This window comes from Sciurus carolinensis, unplaced genomic scaffold, assembly GCF_902686445.1.
Source record: "Sciurus carolinensis unplaced genomic scaffold, mSciCar1.2, whole genome shotgun sequence".
Taxonomy (NCBI): domain Eukaryota; kingdom Metazoa; phylum Chordata; class Mammalia; order Rodentia; family Sciuridae; genus Sciurus; species Sciurus carolinensis.
The window spans coordinates 407,313-424,234 of record NW_025920126.1 but is presented as its reverse complement, the minus strand read 5'-3'; the positions used below and the strand labels follow the sequence as shown (position 1 = coordinate 424,234).

At 39.5% G+C, this 16,922-nt stretch overlaps 1 long non-coding RNA gene across 1 annotated transcript; it reads right to left on the bottom strand.

Moving 5' to 3' along the window:
• Nucleotides 1–2,012: 2,012 nt before the first annotated feature.
• LOC124973921 (uncharacterized) lies at nucleotides 2,013–4,583 on the bottom strand. Its single transcript, XR_007106721.1, has 3 exons — nucleotides 4,446–4,583; nucleotides 3,214–3,539; nucleotides 2,013–2,099 (listed from the first exon to the last, which is right to left on the bottom strand). It is a non-coding gene; the product is annotated as an uncharacterized LOC124973921 (long non-coding RNA).
• Nucleotides 4,584–16,922: the final 12,339 nt, after the last annotated feature.

The window sequence follows — 16,922 nt, the reverse complement described above, 5'->3', positions numbered from 1 at the left end:
ACCTGCCTCCAGTTACCACTCAGTTAATCTCATCAAGATTTTAATTAACTAATTAGTTTAAGACTCTCACAACCCAATCATTTCTTCTCTGAAATCAGTATCACATGTGTGAGCTTTTTGGGGACAACCGATATCCAAACTATAACACTGAACCACATCTCCAGCACATTTTAATTTTTTGTTTTGAGACATGGTCTCACTAATTTTCTGAGAACATCACTAATTTGCTGAGCTAGGCTTTGAAGTTGCAATCCTTGTGTCTCAAACTCCTGAGCCACTGGGATTACAGGTGTGCTGCCACTGAATCTGGCACATTAGTAACTTCAAAGAAATCTTCCCTCATATCTGTTTAACTGATTTAAGTCACAAGACATGACAGACATTTGGATCCACTCTTCTTTTTTAAAAATTGGTGAGCAATATTTGACATACATGCTTATACATATATATATGTATAATACACATACACACATATATGACATGAAACAAAAAATTTTTAACATCTTGCAAGTTAGAATAAAGGCTTTCACAGATTTTTGCAGTATGATTCAGACATGTGAAGGACCTGTTCTCTGGGCCATGTTGGAAGTACTGGCTGTCATCCATGATAAACACTGAAATGCAAGCTTCAAGTGGCCACTTATCATCCATGGTAACAAAATTAGTCCTACCAGTGGTGGCACTGTTTATTTTTTCTGCTTATGAATATTTAAAGTAGATGATTTATTTTCTTTTCAGGTGTACTGAGAGTTAACCTTTGAATCAGAACTAAATATTAAAGAATGCAGGAGTTCACAAATTCCCCTTGAAAAATCTCTGAAGGTAAAGAGAAATTGTATGACATCTTTCTATTTTCCATCCTTCTCTGTAGACCTAGACTTTGTACTGGAGAATACTTGCCCCACCCCCAACTCCCTGTGTGCTCAAGGAGACCAAATAACACAACAGTACTTTATTATCTGTAGTTTGTGAGTGTGAATACACACTCTGTGCACAGTCTTCCCTGGAGAGTGGTCTTGGACAGGCCTGAGTCCTGCAAGCTGGCAAGCAGCCTCTTCCTGCTCCTGTGCCATAGGAGGCATGTGCTTGATGATTTGATGGTCTGTGCTGCAGAAATTGGTAGAAGGTGCAACAGACAGCAACATCTTCCTCACCAGACCTGGCATGCAGTGGATGGAGGACATGTCCGCGTCTCCCAGGAAGTGTAGAATGGTCTTCAGGACCCTGGACAAACACCTAGGAGGTGCTTGATTCAACCGCCAATGTGCCCTTGCAAGCCGGTGGCAGGATGACCTGTGAGTGTCCCCACGGTACCAGGCAGCCCAGAGTGGCCAACCAGAATAGGGAAGTCTGTGGGAGCTGTGATAGGGCTGCATGGGGGATGCCACTGGCCGGTCCCTGGGGGCCAATGGTGAGGGGCAAAGCTTGCTCTGGGACATACCCATGGCAGCAATTAGTACGGCGCAATTCAGAAATACAGCAGTGAGCACAAAAGGTCCTTCTAGTGTGGCGAACCGGTTTCAGGAGAAACAGCAGTTAGACCTGTAACCACATCGCGGCTAGGGAAGGTAATGATTATAGAACCCTGGGCACGTGCAGAAAACCACTGACACAGGACATGAGGCAGGGTCATGCCAGTAACGGACATGCACGTGCAAAGGTGCATGTGCAAAGCTGTGCATGCAAAGGTCCGCCAGGGCATGAGCAGGGTCATGCCAGGAATGGACATGCACGTGCAAAGGTGCACATGCAAAGGTGCACATGCAAAGGTCCATGTGCATGCACCAGATGCAAGAGGGATAGTCACAGAAATTGCGTGCCTGGAGCATACCTCGATCCTGGGGAGACTGTGGAGTGGGGCCACTGGGGTTTTGGATCCAGAGCCTGCTGGTCCACCAGCTGACACATTGACATTTCCTGATCCTCTGGGAAGGGTTGTAGATGTTGGTTGAAGGGCAGCAGTTGTGGTGATGGCAAGGATCCCTCCTCTCGCGCTGGTGCAGCACACATGCCCCTCCCCAGAGGTGTCCAGAATGGCTGCACAGCTGGGCTGGTGTCAGTGGAGGTGGTGGGTGGTGGGAGGGCTGAGCAGACTCTGGCTGGCAGGTAGAGGGAGGTTCTTGGGATATGCAGCAGGTGGGTACTAGGGTGACACATGGGGGTTTTTGCTGGTGGTACCTATGCTTCCAGTACAGGGACAGGCCCATGCCTCCTTGAGGGCACTCTTCTCTGGAAAGGTGGGCAATGTCTCAGATCCCAATATGCACACTCCACAAGCCACCAAGGGTGGAGGAGGGTGGTGGACTGGAGCAGGGCTGCCAGCGGGAGATGCCATGGGCCTCTGAAAGGGGAAGCAAGGACAAGAGATAGGTGGTGCACCAGCACAGGACTGGTCCTGCAGGTGTGCAGCAAGTGAGCAAGCGGGGATGGCGTCACCAGGATATCACTTGCTGGGTCTAGGACAGGACACTGTCCTCCACTGTCACAGTGAAGGTGTGATCCAGCGTTTGTATCTGGTGAGCCCAGGTGGTGGTGGGTCTGACAGCTAGGCACTCTTGCAAAGGCAGGAATCCCTCTGCCCATGCCCCACCCCAGAGCTGTCAGAGAGCTATCCATTGCCCTGCAAGCGCTTGACCAGAGAGCTGTCCTGGTCCTGCACGGGTCTGGTCAGACAGAAGGGGAACTACTGGGGAGCAAGTTTTCTGGTGGTGGTAGCTTGGGATCAGGGACTGTCTTCCTGCACTTCCTCTGAGAACACTGGAGGAGAGAGCTGCTGAAAACAGGGCATGAGTGTCCCCAATCTCTGACTGAGGGCTTCAGCAGGGCAGGCTGGTAGGGACTGGTACCCTGGTATACTGTCCTTTCCCTCTGTAGGGAAGCCAGAATACCCCAGCTCGTGTACTCACAAAGTCTGGTTTTATTTATTTTTGGGCTGCTTTCTTCCAATTCGGTATAAAGATTCTCCAATTGTTTGAGTGTGTCTTTGCTTAGCTGTTCTGGGGACACTAGTAGGCCTCCTACTGATTCCACAGAGGAAGACCTGTTCACCTTTGACCAATTCAATCCAACACAGACACCTTACAGACCTAGAGATCCCCTCAGCATTCACTGTTGGGAGGATCAATCTGTTAAACGTATTGGTGTCCTGCAGATGGAAAGACACCCTGCCAGAGTTAGGTGTGAGTTTTGGACCTCAAGCTTCCCATAACTTACTGAGCAGCTGTGCGTGCTCCTCTGCCCTCAGCTGTGAAGATCTGCCACTCTTCATCGCAGGTGGAGTGCTGGGTGGGTTTCTGGACTGGGAAAAATATTGTGAGCAGTGCCTGGAGGAGCCAGGCAGGAGGGTCCGTCAGCTGTGACCACTGTCCAAAATGGGTGCTCCTCAGGTCCTCTCACTGCCCGCAGGTTCTCCCAGGTGCAGCCTGCAGGGTGAAGGTGTTGCTGGTGCTCATGGTGCCTGGTGCTGTTATTCCCAGAGGTGAATCCTCCTGACCCCTTTTGGTGGTACTACCTGGCAGGATGCAGTGGAGACCAGGACCCTGGGATAGAGAGGGATCACCCATAACCCAGATGAGCTGTGTGCAACCACAGACTAGCACTCCTCTTCTAGTGGTGAAAAAGTTGGGGTGGGGTTGCCAAGAACGTGAGCCTGAGACTCGGTGTGCAGGACCTCCCTGTGACAGCACAGCTGAGCTGGTACATGTCTTGAATCTTCCTCTGGGGTGGCCAGGACCACTACTTGCCCAAGTGTAGTGAATTCATAGTACTGACAGGAAAATGGCTGTGAGATGGGATGTGTCCCCCACCATTGGCCTCCCTCCATGCTCTCAGGCTGGGAATTTCTCAGTGTCCTCTTTCAGACCCCTTTTCTTGCTGCATAGGGCACAAATCGGGACACCTCCTAGATCATGCCTGCCTCTGCTGTTCGGGGCGCTGACTGCCTGGATGAAGGGGGTGAGGGAACTTGGTCACACCCAGGAGGTCCTGGAGCCTGAGATTGGTCAAGCTCTTTAATTTCTAATAAGAAATGTAAACACAGTCTTTATTTCTCATTTAAAACAGCAATTATAAAAATTACATAAACAGTCTATAAAGAAGGATTCCAGCACCCAAGGAGCCCTCATCATTGTCATTGGGGTGTACCATCTTCATGTTTTACTTCTAGATAGACTCCCCTTCCCATGAGAAAGAGGGAGTCCTTAGGAATGCTTAATGTAGGGGTTTCTCAAGAAGGTCATTTTGACATACTATGTACAGTTAGGGTGGGGACATATTGACTTAAGAGGTGACGTGGTGGAATCAGGAAAACAAATATTAAAGAAATTGAACTCAGATTTGACCAGGATTCCTTGAATGTGGCCTTACTTTTGAGTGTATGGATGGTGTTGTATGCAGGTGTCATGCAGTCATTTAAAGGAATGTACATTGTGACCACAGATACACACCTAGAGGATGAACTTGCACATATACTAAGCCACATGAAGTCTTCGCTGTGGTTTTCAACAATGTTCTGATTCACAAAGACCTTTCTCTCCCTCTTCTTAGATGGAATAGAACCTGGAGTCCTGGAAATTGCCTTTGAAGATTCAAACTTTTGCTTTGGACATAAGAAAACATCGATGTTGGAAATGACTGTGAAAAAATTGAGTTAACAATTGATTTCTAAATGTGGAAGCACAATATAGAAATACATAGTTCTCATATTATGTATAATATAAATATATAATTGCTTCTACATTATCAAGTTAAATTTCATGAGTATGTATTTGATCTCCTTTAAAGTTTATATCTTCAGGACAAAACCTCATTTTTATTCTCTCACTGGGAATTATTTATTCCCACACTGAAAATTTTTCTTAGAATTGGGTTCAGTTTATATTTGCATATTTAGAGTTGTATATTCATGCTCTAAAAACATCTAGAGTCCCTTGCACATATTGTCTAGTAATTTGTTTTTAAATTGAATGTAATGATATGTATGTATGCACACACACATACATGTACCTAGATTAGGTGTTAATATCACCCTTTTCTGCAAGAGGAAACAGAAGAACACAGAAGCTACAAAACATGCCCAGGATCCCATATGACTTCCCTACTGAATATTTGTGTCTCCTCATAATTTATATCTTCAATCTCTAATGCCACTGCAATGCCATGACAAGTGGAATCTGTAGGAGTTGGATTTAGATAAGAACATGGGGACATGTCTGCCAAGATGAGTTCAGTGTTCTTAGAAGGTGAGGAAGAGACCAGGGCTCATGTGTTCTCTGCCAAGTGAGGAAACAGTGAGAAGGCAGTCAGCTGTGAGCAAGAAGCTCAATCTGTTAGAATAAAGTGATGAGGTTTTCCAGTTTCTAAAATCTTAACAATAAAGATCATGATTTTTCCCATAATGGATTAGCTGCATATTATACAATGATAGAGTTGGGGAAGAGGAAGGTAATTGTGCCTTGACCCTCTTGCTGAGTGTTAGCTGAACTCCCTATGATGAGGGACAACATCCTTCCTCAATTAGTTACATACTGTAAACTCCCAGCAGGAACACAGATCATCCTTCCTCAGCTAGTGACTCCCAAAATGAACAGAAACATCTCCACTGCTGAATTTCAGTATTTCAACACTGAGGAAAGCAGTAATGATTCAAGGAAAATAGTCCTGATTTGCAAATATCTAATTGTCATTGCTTATTTTCCTTGGTTTGATCACAATGGGATTTTAATTTTCAGAAACCAGAACACACAAAGGGAACTTAAACACTGGCATTTCAGGCTTGACCAAGACTTTTTGTCTGTCTCAGGAAGAACTTTGAAAGAAGTAAGACTCTTCCAACATGATGAATTGAGACAGATTTTCAAGATTTTCATGTCATGGTGGGGTCAAATAAAGAGTAATGCACAAGGAACAAATTTAGTCGGGTTTATAACGATGAGTATTGCTCTTTTTAGTACACCTGTCTTTTCTGTGAAATGACAGGCGAAAGTGAATAAGAATTATGTAAAGAACTTGTCTTTGTCATCATTTTATCTAATATTGTGAAAATTTGCTCATTACAGTTGGAAAACTGATCTTCCAAGTCTATTCTTAAGAAAGTTACCTAGAATCAAAATATTACCATGGAACCTAGGTTAAAAGACAAGACTGAAGGTTGAACAGTAGATGAGCAAAGAAGGCTTAATGGGAAACCCTCAGGAGAACCACGAGAGGTTCAGTGTTTCATGGCAGCAGTGTGGGTGGCAAGCTTCCATAGGCTGATATGCAAGTTCAATGAAAAGCAGTCTATTGGACTAGAGTAGAAAGACCCTACATAGGGGTTGGTTGGCAGTCTCTGGTTGGTAAGGCTTCTAGTTTTGCTGGAATTTTTCCATTAGGTCTCCTATGTACCTGTGGAGGAAGTTGAAGCCCTGGAATCATCTCAGTCTGATGAACTCTCAATAAATTTTTACAGCAACCACGATAGAATCCAAGTCTTACTAACCTATATCTTATATATGTAATCCAGTCATTGTTAAGATTAGAATTGAGATTTCAATAGGAAATATCATGGAAATGTTTTTGGATAATGGTTAATTTTAGGAAAAAAAGTAATTTATGTCTTGTATTTCTTTTCCAATTCAAGGCTGATCCACTAGCAGACTGTTTAAGAGGGTAAAAAATACATCTTTACTTAGAGTATCATCACTAAATGATTGGGTATTACTTTATACTACAAGTTGTGTTGAAATAACCCATTCCTTAGTTTGTAGTCTATAGAAAGTCACCCCCACCATTAACCTGACTATTGGAAGAGCAAATATGTAAGTAGAGTGGAAATTATTTCCAATCTAAAAATAAATTTTTAACAATCTGAGAGTCCCTGAAATATTAACATGTAGGAATCATTTTCTTTATCAAAACTCTGAATCCTTATAAATGTTAATTTCATCCAGTCAACACTAGAACAGGCTTTTGTGATGTGGTTTCTGGCTGTTAGGATACATGTTGAGTAAGGCATGGGAATCAGCAACTTAGTGTGAATGGATGGGGAATACTTCTTTAATTTGTTTAGTTATACATGACTGTAGACTGTATTTTGGCAGAATATACATACATAGAGTATAACTTATTTTATTTAAGATCCCACTCTTGGGATTGTACCTGATGTGGAGTTACCCTGGTCATGTATACAAATACAAGGCTAGCAAAGTTATCACTGATTAACTTTTCTATCTTCCCTATACTCCTATTCCCTCCCTTTCCCTACATTTCCCTGTCTAATCAAATGAATTTCTATTATTCCCCTCCCCAACTTCCTTTGTTTGGGGTTAGCATCCACAAATCAGAACATGCAGGCTTTGCTTTTTGGGGGGATGGGCTTATTTCACTTAGCATGATAATATCCAGCTCTGGATGGGGAATATTAATACTTAAGTCCTGCTGAGTGCAGGGGCACAAGCATGTGGCTCAGAAACTGAGGCAGGAGGTTCACAAGTTTGAAGCTAGCCTCAGAACTTAGCAAGTCTCTGAACAATTCAGCAAGGCCCTGTCTCCAAGTAAAATATAAAAAGGGATGAGGATGTGGCTCAGGTGATGAGTGCTCCTGGGTTCAATCCCCAGTACAAAAAAAAAAAAAAGTCTCAATCATGTTTCCAAAAATTGAACTAATTAAGAGATTTAATCTTGTTAGAGCAATTTTGGGTTCACAGAAAAATGGAGAAGGTGCAGTGACTTCCTATGTACTCCCTGCCTCCTCCATTATCAATACCTCCTACCAAAACAGCACATTTATTATAATTGATGAACCTACATTAATACATTGCAGTCCCTCAAAATCTATAGTTTACATTGGGGCTCATTCTTGATGTTATACATTCTATGGATTTGGACAAATATATGTGACATATTCACCATTATAATAGCATGTGGAGTAGTTTCAACTAATATTTTTTACTATCTCCATAGGATTTCCTTTTCCAGAATGGCATATAGTTGAAGCATACAGTATGTAAAATTTTTAGATTGGATTCTTCAAGTGAGTAATATGCATTTAAAACTCTTTTCTTTTTTTTTTTCTGACTCCATAGCTCATGTCTTTTTAGTGCTGAATGCTATTAAGCTGTTTAGATGTGCCACAGTTCACATATACATTCCCCTATGGAAGGACATCTTGGTTGCTCCCAAGTTTTGACAATTATGTATAAAGGTGCTCTGAATATTCATGTGCCAGTTTTTGTGTGAACAGGCACAAGTGTTTAACACCTTTGAGTAGATACCAAGGAACATGACTGCTGGATCATACCATAAAAATGGTAGTTTTTCACAAACCATCAACCTGTTTTCCAAAGTAGCCTCACTTTTTGCATTCCCACTGGCAGTAACCAGAGTTCTTGCTGCTCTGTATCCTCACCAGCATTTGGTGTTACAAGTGTTCTGGGTTCAGGTCATTCTAATAGATATATAGTCATATATTTTAATTTGCATACCCTCAATAGTATGTGATATGATATGGAGCATCTTTTCACATGCTTGTTTTATCTTTCCTTATTTATCTTCCTTGGTGAGGTGCTTATATGTTTGTCTCATTTTTCAAATTGGTTTATTTTCTCATTGTTGAATTCAAAGAGTTCTTGGTATATTTGGGATAATATCCCTTTATTAGATGTCTTTTGCAAATACTTTGTCTTAGTCTGTGTCTTGTCTTCTCATCTCTTGGCAGTATCCTTCACAGAGCAGAAGTTCTTAATTTTAATGAAGTCCTACTAATCTATTTCTTTTTTCATGGATTTTTGCTCTTGATAATGTTGTCAAGTCACTGTCATAATCAAGGTAATGGAATTTTTCTCCTTTAAAACTCTAGGAGTTCTTAACTTTTGTGCTGTGAAGTTAGGTCTGTGATTTATTTTTGCATTAGCTTTTTTTTTGGGGGGGTGCTGGGGATCGAACCCAGGGCCTTGTGCTTACAAGGCAAGCACTCTATTGACTGAGCTATCTCCCCAGCCCCTGCATTAGCTTTGTGAAGGGTGTAAGGTCTGTGTCTAAATTTACTTTCTTTCTGGCATGCAGATGTCTAGTTTTTCCAGGATCATTTATTGAAAAGATTGTCTTTAATGTGTTGCCTTTGTTCCTCTGATTACTGACTTAAGTCTATTTCTGGTTATATATTCTTCTCAATTGGCCAATTTGTCTATGCATTCCCCAAAACCACTGTCTTGATTACTGTAGTTTTCTAATAAATCTTGGCATTGGTTAGTTCATTCCTCCACATTTGTTCTTCAATATTGTGTTGGCTAGCTGTAATGCACAAATTAAAAATGTGAAAAGAAAAAAATGTGTTGCTTATAGTGGGTCTTTTGCTTCTCCTTTTAACTTTTAAAAATTATTTTGCCAATATGCACAAAATAATTCATTGATTTTGATTTTCTTTGCATTGTATTGACTTAATAAGAGGGAAAGAAGTGACATCTTGACAGTATTTGAATCTTTCTATCCATGAACATAAAATAGTGCTCCATTTGATTGATTGATTCCTTGGAATCTGTTTCTCACAGATGGGTAAAAATCTGGTAATATGTGTACAAGACCAAAGTATTTCATTTTGGGGTCCTAATATTGTTGTGTTTTTAATTTTTTGATTTGTAAAAATCATTTAGCTTTTATATGTTAATCCTTATATCCTGAAACCTTACTATAGCCACTTAATCATTCCAGAAGTTTGCTGATTCAGATTTTCTTCAGACTTTTCATCTGCAAACAAGGATAGGTTCACTGCTTGGACTTTCTTGTGTAATTACATTAGTGAGAAACTTTGAATAAAATGTTAAAGGAGTTGATGAGCAGGGACACCTTTGATTTTTAAAAGTTCAAAGTTTTTTTAATCAATCCTTTTAGTTAAGAGTGAAAGCTGAGATAAACTGATCTGAGAATTCTGCCACCCTCCATTGTTTTGATGTTTGCTCTGTCTCTTGTCATTGTTTTTACCTTTTGGTATGCGCTGTAATTTTCCTTGATGGCTGGATTAGATGAGTTGGGTGTTACAGGGTATGCTATAAATGGTCATGTGGTAGTAAGGTGAAGGGAAGCTGGACTCCTGTAATTAGGTCTCATTCTCTCATGGGGTTATGTCTGTGGACTGTGAATTTCATAGGTTTTTAAGTTCTTTTTGGTTAGGTGGGACCAGATGGCTAGAGTGTACTACAGTTGCTATTTCCCTTCCTCATGCAGTTTACTGTTCACGAAAGAAGTATCTGTGCTCCTATATTAACTGCAGCACTGTTAATAATAGCCAATGCATGGTATTACCCTACACACCCAAGAGATGAATGGACAAAGAAAGTGGTATGCACACCCACAATGACTGCTACTCAGCTATAAAAAAGAAGGAAATCTGATCATTTGTGATGACATGGATCAACCTGGAAGACACTACATGAAGTGAAATAAGCCAGAAACAGAAAGAAAAGCATCATATAAACCCCATTTGTGTAATCTAAAAAAGTTGATCTCAGAAGTGGAAAGTAGAACAGTATTTACCACAGGCAGGGGTGGTTAGTGGGGATGGGCAGCCTGTAGGGTTGTTGGTCAAATGACACATAATTATAGTGAGGAAGGAGGAGTAAGTTTCAGAAATCTAGTGTTCAGCATGGCAACTATAATTAATGGCACATACTATATTCTTGAATACAATGTCACAAGTGTATGTTAAGTGTTCCCACCATGAACATGACTACTGAGATAATTAATGCATGTTCACTAGTTAAATTTAACCATTCCACAATGGATATATACTTTAAAACATGCTGCATCCAATAATTATATATATACATTAATTATATATAATATATAATATATAATATATAATATATAATATATAATTATATACAATATATAATTTTATATTATATAATATATATATTTCTATATATTGATTTATCATTATTCTAAAGCTAAGACATTTCATTTGAAAATGAATATGGCTCAGAAAAGGTGTTTCTCAATGTAACCTCCCAGGATTCCCTGCAGCAACTAATAATGCAAAGAGTAGATAGAAATCGATGAAATTGAAAACAGAAAAATGAGAGAAAACTCAACAGAAAAAGGAGCTTGTCTTTTAAAAATACCAATTTGCCAATTTTATTTATGTTAAGACAGCAAAAGAGAGAAGAAATAAAAGTATCAGCATCAGGAATGAAATACAAAATAATATGAACCCTAAAAATATCAAAAGAATAATAAAGGGATACTATGAATAACTTTCCATACATAAACTTGACAGTTCATATGAAACAGATCAATTACTTGAAAAAAACTACCATAAACTACCCAATATGAAATAGATAATTTGGACAGTTCTGTAACTACTCAGGGAGTAGAAATTGTAATATGAAAACCCCCAAAGCAGAAACCTCCAGTCCCATATATTTCTACTGCAGGTTACTACCAAGTGTTTTGAGAATAATTAACATCAGTTCTATATGGTCTCTTCCAAATCATAAAAGAGCAGGAAACACATCTCAATAATTCTTGATGCTTTACTCTGATAGCAAAAACTGAAAAGATAGCATTTTTAAAAATAAGACTATAGATAAATATTGTTCATGAATGGAAATACAGAAATCCTTAACATGATATTGGCAAATAAAATTCAGCTATATATAAAAATAATTATGCAACATGATTGGATTGAACTAATGTCAGGAGTGAAAGTTTGGCTCACTGTTTTAAAATCAATTGGAGTAATCCACAATGACAGAGAAATTATATTATTATATCCATTGATAAAAAAAATGTTTGAGCAAATTCAACCCCCATTTATGATTTTTTTTAAAAACTCAGAAAAATAGGATTAAGGGAACTACATCTATCATAAATCTCAAGTTAACATTATATTTATGGGTGAATGATTAAATGCTTTCCCCTAAGATCAGGAACAAGTAATACGGATGTTTACTCTCAAGGATCATATTCAACCTAGTGCTAGAATTTCTAGCTACTGTAATAAGGCAAGAAAAGTAAATGAAAGGCACATGGATTGGAAAGGAAGAAATAAAACCATCCCTGCAAGCATTGCAGATGACATAATTTTCTACATAGAACATTCCAAGGAATCTACAAAAATATCTCCTAAATCTAATATATGTGTTCAGTAAGGTTATAGAATATAAAATAAATATGCAAAAAAATATTATTTCTATATACTAGCAATACACCAAAACTAAAAATAAAATTTTTACTATTGCTTATTTATGTTCATTTCAAATAACAAAGTACATAACTATAAAACATGTATAAGATTCATGTGCTACAAACACAATACTGATGAAAGAAATCACAGATCTAAATAGTGAGACATATTCTGTGAAGATTAGAAGACTCATTTAGTAAAAATGGTAATTCTGCACAAATTGATGTATACAGGTTTATCATAATTCATATAAAAATCTCAAGATTTTCATATACATAGGCAAGATTATTCTTAAAATTTGTGTGGGAAAGTAAAGGGACTACCATAGTTAAAATAAGCTTGAAAAAGAATGAAAATAAACTTGAATCAGTCTGCCTGTCTTCAAAGCACATTATATACCTATTGTAATAAAGATGGTGTGGTATTGGCAGAGAATAAATTCACAGATTAATAGCACAGAGTAGAGAAGACAGAATAACCCATATAGTCACTTGATTTTTTACCAAGGTGTAAAAACATTTCAGAGGATGGAAGAGAGCCTTTTGAACAACTGGAGCTGGAACAACTAGACCCCATTGGGGGAGAGTAATTAATTTTGACCTGAGCCTCACACCTTATCCAGAAGTTAACTCAAAATGGTCACCAACTTAAATGTAAGTGGTAAAACCAAAACTTCTAGGGGGAAAAGAAACCAGAAAATCTCCAGAATTTAAAATTAGGCAGCATATACTAAATGACCTCAAATTCACATGCCAGTAAAAAAAATGTGATAAATTATGCTACCTTAAAATTTCAATTCTCTAAGTTTCTTTCCCTGGGATTTAAGATAGCCTCTATGGCTGCTTTGACAAATGAAGAAGTGAAATCATGACATTTTCCAACCCAGGTCTTAAGCAATCGACAATCTCTGCTTCCTGTCTTTTGCAGTGCTTACTCTGAGGGAAGCCAACTGCCAATAAAGGAAGACTGGCTCCTATGAAACCACCATTCTGTGAGGAAGCCCAATGGAGGCCTGTGGAAAGACTGAGTGGGGAAAGAGGTTCCTGGCCAGCCCCTCTCTTCCAGCCATCTTAGCCCAGTTCCAGTCACGAGAGTATAAAAAGCCATTTCAAACACTTCGTGCCAAAAATCACAATGTGAACAGGTGCCAAGAAACACACCCAATAGTAAGAAGCAACCAAGTCATTCTGAGCAGACAAATCATCTCTCCTGAACCCTAGTAAATTCCTGACCCACAAAATCAGGAGCAAAATAAAATGACACTGTTTCACACCACTAATTTTGGACTGATGTGTTATGCAACAATAGCTAACTAGAACATGGATATACTTTTAAGTGTATTAATTGAAGTTTCCTCATGACAATTAAGGTGCTAACTTTGGGGTCAGTCTGACCAGAGTTTGAGACTAGTCTCTGCCTTATACTAGTTTGTAATTAGAGCATTCCTTGGTCATAGAAGAGGAGGAATCATACCCAACTCATGATTTTTTCCCCCAACCTTTATAGCTAGTTTTCTCTCTTAGATTCAGTAGCATAAGTACGTTTCCTCCACCATAGATATCCCAGCGTGATTTACACCTCACATGTCTCTAGCTCAGGAAGGGAATGTTGGAGGAGGTTCACCTTGTAACTCCAGTGGCTCCCACAGTAATTAGGATAAAAATGATGCTCAACAGCCTCTCCTTACATGGAAAGATGAGTGAACAAACAGAATACCAAGTAGAGCAGGGTTGTTCAGGGGAACCACATTAAAAACAAGGCAGGAAAGAATGAGAATAGGACCCAAGACCCAAGTTGCCCAATTGGCAAGAATATGGCAGACAATTAGGCATGGAGACGAAGTTCACCTTTGGGTATCAGACCTCTAGAATGAAACATGAAGACTAGTATGTTAGATACTAGGAAGATGGGGGCTGGGGTTGTGGCTCAGTGGTAGACCATTTTCCTGGCATGTGTGGGACACTGGATTTGAGCCTCAGCACTACATAAATAAATAAAATAAAGGTATTGTGTCCATTTACAACTAAAACAAAATTCTTAAAAAGATACTAAGATAACCAAACAGGCAATCTTCCCTCCCCTGTGCCACAGTTGTAAAGGCCCACTAATCTTGGAGAAATCCTAGGTACTCCTCCCCTGACACAGTGGAAGGACAAGTCAATTTGAATACTCATCAACTTCCAGGATGAGGGCCACTGATACATTGCCCAGCTGCCCATTGGCTCCTAGAGACTCCCACCATAGAAACAGACACTATAAAGAGCTGGGACGGGGTTAGGACAAATAGGCTGTGATGGGCATGTATCACATGATACAAAAAAATGGGCATGGGGATGAATGGGGAAGGTACTAGCCTTGAGAAAGCAAATCTGAAGAAAGCAAGTAAGAGAAAGAAGTGTTCTGAGGTTCCACACCTGGCACAACAGTACAGGTAGTTTCAAAATTCTAAATAGATGTAGCTGATCAGAAGTCAGTTTCCATCAAATGAACACTATGGGACTTATAAGCAGCAGGGTCAGGATGACAAGGGCAAACCATGCCCCTGGGGTCAGAAATCGAAAAAGAAAAGTCCCACAAGTGCCAATGACACACTGGCAGGACCCAAGAGTAAGAGCCTTCTAGCACTTTTGTACCTTTTCACTGTCTTAAGCTAATATCAGCTCTAATGTTAGCAAGACAGTAACAAATTTATGAACGTGGGCAGTGAGGGAAACTAAGGAGAAAAGTCAAAAGATAGGTTTAAAGAGAAAGATTGGGTCTACTCAGAATCTAAGGAGCCAAGGAAAGCAAGAGATGAAAAAAACAAGTGCAAGAAGGTTTAACTGACAGAATAAAAGGGGGAAAAAGAGGAAGAGAAGTAAAATAAATCTCAGTGAAATTAGAAAATAATTCACAAATCAGTGAAAAACACAAGGGTTAATCAAAAAATATTAACTACCAAAGAGATTAAATAATAGCTAAGAGATCCCTATTTCTGAACATATACTGAAATAAATTTGAATAAAATTTACATGTTGAAAAATGAAAGACAAAGGGACACAGAGGCAAAAATGTCCAGAATGAGTGAACAAAACATTCAATAAATATTATCCCCCCCAAATAAAAATAACAATAAAACAACAAAAGCTGTAAACAACATTTGAAGATCTGGATACTGACTGAAAACACAAAAGAAATGGAGCAGGTGGTTTGGAAAAATTAATGAATGTTGGTAAACAGGAAGTGAGGGGTGCTTTAGACTGGAGCTCCTCCCACCCCACACCCACTGTCAAGTCTTTGGGGTGGAAGTCACACAGTGTGGGGCAAGCTGTGAAAAGAGCTCCACTGCCAGAGAAAGTTAAGTTTATTTGGAGAAGAAAAAGAATCCCATACCTGGGACACTGTCACTGATTCCAGGGACAAAAAGACAGGGAAGGCCAATACCACAACTAACCTGAATTTGCAATACCCGTCAGGAAAAGTGACAGATCAGCAGACCAAAGAGAAATTTAAGAAAGAGAAGCAAGGAATAAGATAGGCAGAGTGAGCCTTGATCAAAAATCAGCTCTCCCTTGCTGGCCTGGAAGACTGCTTGCACAAGACTGCAAACTTGAAGGAGAGGAACCAGAGGGCCCCAAAGAGCTACTCATCCCTGGAAGGATGTGAGGCCTTGCAAATGTAGAAAGAGAAATGTAAGGAAGATTAGTGAACTGCCTGAAATTTGAAATGCACTCCTCAAACCTCATAAGAACAACTGATCAAGGGTGCGAGCCTCATTGTTTCAAGGAATTGAAACATGACCCCTAACCCATCATAGGAAGACCATTAAAACATGCTGACCCAGGGGCAACTGCTGGAGAGTTGGGAAGAAAAATAAAAACAAAAAAAAAAAGGAAGAAATGAGCACCAGCAACCACACACAGCAGGAGAAACAGACTCCAAGTAATTAAACAAGCTGAGCAACCACCTCCAACTCTGAAGGCAAGAAAGGGACTCAGAATACAAAAAGTATTATAAAAAATGTCCAGCTTCCACACACATACCAAACAAATAAAATATGCAAAGAAACAGAAAAGTGTGACCCATACACATACATAGGGAAGGAAAAGTAGTTTTAATGAAAACTACCTCAGAAGAGCATAGATTTAAGACATCAAAGCAGTTACTATAAACATGAAGAACAAAAGGAACCATTTTTGAAGTAAGGTGATTATGATGATGACTGATCAACAGAATAAGGAGAAATTATTTAAAAAAATAAATAAATATAAATTCCAAACTGAAAGATGAAAGGACCTAACTGAAGAATTCTCTAGAGAGGCTCAATAGATTTGACCTTACAGAAGAGATAATCAATAAAAAAAATACAGATTGCTAGTTGCAGTGATGCATCTCTATAATCTCAGCAACTCAGGAGGAAGAGACAAGACGATTGCAAATTCAAGGCCAGTCTCAGCAACTTACCAAGGCCTTAAGGAGCTTAGTGAGAGCCTGTCTCAATATTAAAAATAAAAAAGCACTGGGGATGTAGATCAGTGATAAAGCATCCCTGACTTCAATCAATCCCCAGTACAAAAAAAAAAGAGAGATCAATAAAGATCATCTAAGCTGAAGAAAATGGATTTTTTAAAAAATTTCAAAATCAGGAACTGTAATAGTCTCACTCCATTTTTTGGAATTTTTGATGTGTGACTGCTCATTTAAGACTCACCACCCTTTTCCCCTTCATACCCATATCCGAATAGGATGATAAGGAAGTCGCTATGCATCTCCCATCTTTGAC